Genomic DNA, 5,000 nt, shown 5'->3' with positions numbered 1-5,000 from the left:
AATATATATACAACTGTCCGTATACATGCTGAAAGAGTCTGCCCACAATGGGAACCACACGTCAGCCAGCCACTCTGATCACGCACCACTCTCTGCTTCTAACGGGCGCACATACAATATGTAAGCACCAGCATGGAACAACATCCAGTGCATCCTCTCCGCCACATTACACAATCCACACTATCACAACCAGACCAGGAGGTCCATGCGGAAAATACAATATCCCACCCTTTCGACATCCACCATTGCGCAGATCAGGCACCAACACCCACACATGTCCTATACAACGGTGCACCCAACATCACAATAGTACCTCCTGTCACAGCGCACAAACAATGACATGAGTCAAAGACACAGGTCTGACACAAGCATAGAATTGGAGCGCCGCCTCTAATAAGCCAAAGGTGCATCCTGACGTGACAAATCTGATCATGTCACAAGCATTCACTTACTATAATCACTATCAACGAACCTGCCGCCCCCGCCCCCCCCTACACCTTTCCTTACAACAACGTGTAACCTAACCTAACCTAACCTATGTTGTACCTTAACCTAACCTATGTTGTACCTTAACCTAACCTATGTTGTACCTTAACCTAACCTATGTTGTACCTTAACCTAACCTATGTTGTACCTTAACCTAACCTATGTTGTGCCTTAACCTAACCTATGTTGTGCCTTAACCTAACCTATGTTGTGCCTTAACCTAACCTATGTTGTGCCTTAACCTAACCTATGTTGTGCCTTAACCTAACCTATGTTGTGCCTTAACCTAACCTATGTTGTGCCTTAACCTAACCCATGTTGTGCCTTAACCTAACCCATGTTGTGCCTTAACCTAACCCATGTTGTGCCTTAACCTAACCCATGTTGTGCCTTAACCTAACCCATGTTGTGCCTTAACCTAACCCATGTTGTGCCTTAACCTAACCCATGTTGTGCCTTAACCTAACCCATGTTGTGCCTTAACCTAACCCATGTTGTGCCTTAACCTAACCCATGTTGTGCTTAACCTAACCCATGTTGTGCCTTAACCTAACCCATGTTGTGCCTTAACCTAACCCATGTTGTGCCTTAACCTAACCCATGTTGTGCCTTAACCTAACCCATGTTGTGCCTTAACCTAACCCATGTTGTGCCTTAACCTAACCCATGTTGTGCCTTAACCTAACCCATGTTGTGCCTTAACCTAACCCATGTTGTGCCTTAACCTAACCCATGTTGTGCCTTAACCTAACCCATGTTGTGCCTTAACCTAACCCATGTTGTGCCTTAACCTAACCCATGTTGTGCCTTAACCTAACCCATGTTGTGCCTTAACCTAACCCATGTTGTGCCTTAACCTAACCCATGTTGTGCCTTAACCTAACCCATGTTGTGCCTTAACCTAACCCATGTCGTGCCTTAACCTAACCCATGTCGTGCCTTAACCTAACCCACGTCGTGCCTTAACCTAACCCACGTCGTGCCTTAACCTAACCCACGTCGTGCCTTAACCTAACCCACGTCGTGCCTTAACCTAACCCACGTCGTGCCTTAACCTAACCCACGTTGTCGCCTAACGTAACCCACGTTGTCGCCTAAACCTGCTCTGTAATTGTTATACGACTCGTTCAATTAGTGTAGTGTTGCCCACCCGCAACCCTCGCAATATAGTTCGCTACTCGCACTCCCCGCTCCCCTGTGTATCGCTTCATGTTAAACACCTTGCAAGTCTTGCTCACTTTCCACATGCTCCTGCTGTACACTGTAATGTGGATGGCAGCAGGACGTACATGCCGCCCCTCCCCACGTCCCCACCTTGCCCCCTGCCTTCGCAAGCTGGTTGGTGAGAACTTTGCATGTTCAATGCCCTCCGCATGCGACGTACTCAGGCTACGTTGTGGTGCGGCCTGTGTCAACTGTCCGCTAATGTCGTACGCGTAAACCACAATCTGTACTGCACATTCGTCCTTATGTACTGAATGATACATCGTGGCACATGTGTGACCGTACAACGACTGCGCCCAAAAACGGCGGACCATACAGTGCAAATATTGTGCACGCAGCTACGTGTCGTCTCCCTATGAGAGCTGGATTGCAGTGTGGTACGCCATAGAGACGTGTGGGAGGAACGGACGCCGTGGATGGCGATCAGCATGAGCTGTCTGTTGATGTATTCGGACCTAGTCGTCTCTCCTCACACACCGTGATGGCATGGTGCACCGCGTTCCATATCTGCGACATGCTACAGAGGCCGGTTGACAGTCGTTCGAGCAATGGACATCGCATACGTACGGGGGCCACCTTCCACGTATTGTCTAGGCGTGCACATTTTGTTGCGTGTATGTGGGCAGACGTAGTGTGGCGTGACACCTGACACAGGCATGCAATAATCGTGGAAGTTGCAAATGGCGATGGACGCCTGCGTTTTCTGGTGAAGTTACGCAAATGAACAAATGGTAACCTGTTGTGGTGCGGTTGTTCTCGCTAGGGGTGAATCGGTGATGGCGACGATAGGTTGAGGTACTAACCGGTTGTTCCAGCGATACCCACCATGCCGACGAAACTGAACGGCATCTGGGTGTGAAGCGATACGCGGCGGTGGCTGGGTGGGACCGTCCCCGGCCGGTGAGGGGGCGCCTCCCGGCGTGCTGGCCGCGCGGTGCGTGGGCGCACGCGCTACAGCCGGCTGGTGGGGGCGGCCAGTGGCAGGCGCGCCGGCCGACGGACGCGGCAGGCGTCGCAGCTGCGCGCCGGCGCACCCTGCGCGCGGCGCCGTGCGGCCAAAGTAGGTCCTCGCGGGCCCGGTGCGAAGCGCGGTGGACATCTTCAGTGTGCTGGTCCGATTGAGGACTGTGTGCGTTGAGGATGCGCTGCCGCCCGGCGCTCGGCGCCGCGACGCCGTCTGCTGCTCGGTCGCCCCAGCGGTTCTCGCTGGTGGTTTGTATCGCAGCTGTGCGGATGTGTTGGCGCGTGCGCTGTGCTGGGAGAGTTCGCTTCGGCACCCAAGTGGGGCTTTTGTCCTTCTGTGGCGCTGGCGTTGGAGCTGCCGGTCACCGTAGGTGGCGCGTGTTGTCTCCCGCTGGCAATGCCACGACAGCACGCTCCCGGGCCTCTGTCGGCAGCGGCAAGCTCAGTTGGGAGCACGGGTGGTCGCACCGAAAGCGTCTACTCGCCTAACTCCGGGCGATTGCGCCTCTCTCGAACCCGACCAAGTACTTGGGACGGCGCTGCGCGCCGCCGGGACCTGAGAGGGTTTCGAGGTGTATTGTGCAGGGGAGCTCAGCCTCCTCCTGTTTGCAGAATGATTGAGCGGACGCTTGCGTGTTCGCGCGGGCCCCCGGGACACACTCCCGGGCGGCCGGCTGCTCAGCTCTAGTTGACGCAGCTCCCTGGTTGATCCTGCCAGTAGTCATATGCTTGTCTCAAAGATTAAGCCATGCATGTCTCAGTACAAGCCGCATTAAGGTGAAACCGCGAATGGCTCATTAAATCAGTTATGGTTCCTTAGATCGTACCCACGTTACTTGGATAACTGTGGTAATTCTAGAGCTAATACATGCAAACAGAGTCCCGACCAGAGATGGAAGGGACGCTTTTATTAGATCAAAACCAATCGGTCGGCTCGTCCGGTCCGTTTGCCTTGGTGACTCTGAATAACTTTGGGCTGATCGCACGGTCCTCGTACCGGCGACGCATCTTTCAAATGTCTGCCTTATCAACTGTCGATGGTAGGTTCTGCGCCTACCATGGTTGTAACGGGTAACGGGGAATCAGGGTTCGATTCCGGAGAGGGAGCCTGAGAAACGGCTACCACATCCAAGGAAGGCAGCAGGCGCGCAAATTACCCACTCCCGGCACGGGGAGGTAGTGACGAAAAATAACGATACGGGACTCATCCGAGGCCCCGTAATCGGAATGAGTACACTTTAAATCCTTTAACGAGTATCTATTGGAGGGCAAGTCTGGTGCCAGCAGCCGCGGTAATTCCAGCTCCAATAGCGTATATTAAAGTTGTTGCGGTTAAAAAGCTCGTAGTTGGATTTGTGTCCCACGCTGTTGGTTCACCGCCCGTCGGTGTTTAACTGGCATGTATCGTGGGACGTCCTGCCGGTGGGGCGAGCCGAAGGCGTGCGACCGCCCCGTGCGTGCTCGTGCGTCCCGAGGCGGACCCCGTTGAAATCCTACCAGGGTGCTCTTTATTGAGTGTCTCGGTGGGCCGGCACGTTTACTTTGAACAAATTAGAGTGCTTAAAGCAGGCAAGCCCGCCTGAATACTGTGTGCATGGAATAATGGAATAGGACCTCGGTTCTATTTTGTTGGTTTTCGGAACCCGAGGTAATGATTAATAGGGACAGGCGGGGGCATTCGTATTGCGACGTTAGAGGTGAAATTCTTGGATCGTCGCAAGACGAACAGAAGCGAAAGCATTTGCCAAGTATGTTTTCATTAATCAAGAACGAAAGTTAGAGGTTCGAAGGCGATCAGATACCGCCCTAGTTCTAACCATAAACGATGCCAGCCAGCGATCCGCCGCAGTTCCTCCGATGACTCGGCGGGCAGCCTCCGGGAAACCAAAGCTTTTGGGTTCCGGGGGAAGTATGGTTGCAAAGCTGAAACTTAAAGGAATTGACGGAAGGGCACCACCAGGAGTGGAGCCTGCGGCTTAATTTGACTCAACACGGGAAACCTCACCAGGCCCGGACACCGGAAGGATTGACAGATTGATAGCTCTTTCTTGATTCGGTGGGTGGTGGTGCATGGCCGTTCTTAGTTGGTGGAGCGATTTGTCTGGTTAATTCCGATAACGAACGAGACTCTAGCCTGCTAACTAGTCGCGTGACATCCTTCGTGCTGTCAGCGATTACTTTTCTTCTTAGAGGGACAGGCGGCTTCTAGCCGCACGAGATTGAGCAATAACAGGTCTGTGATGCCCTTAGATGTTCTGGGCCGCACGCGCGCTACACTGAAGGAATCAGCGTGTCTTCCTAGGCCGAAAGGTCGGGGTAACCCGCTG

At 53.3% G+C, this 5,000-nt stretch overlaps 1 non-coding gene across 1 annotated transcript in view; it reads left to right on the top strand.

Annotated features, from left to right (window-relative positions):
• Positions 1 to 3,371: 3,371 nt before the first annotated feature.
• LOC124728285 overlaps positions 3,372 to 5,000 on the top strand; it is a 1,909-nt gene continuing 280 nt past the window's right edge. Inside the window, exon 1 of the ribosomal RNA XR_007007291.1 lies at positions 3,372 to 5,000. This exon is cut by the window's right edge and continues 280 nt beyond it. This is a non-coding gene — a ribosomal RNA (small subunit ribosomal RNA).

This window comes from Schistocerca piceifrons, unplaced genomic scaffold, assembly GCF_021461385.2.
Source record: "Schistocerca piceifrons isolate TAMUIC-IGC-003096 unplaced genomic scaffold, iqSchPice1.1 HiC_scaffold_1148, whole genome shotgun sequence".
Classification (NCBI taxonomy): domain Eukaryota; kingdom Metazoa; phylum Arthropoda; class Insecta; order Orthoptera; family Acrididae; genus Schistocerca; species Schistocerca piceifrons.
Note: the sequence above shows the minus strand (reverse complement) of the source record. Positions and strands in the feature narration are given on the sequence as shown.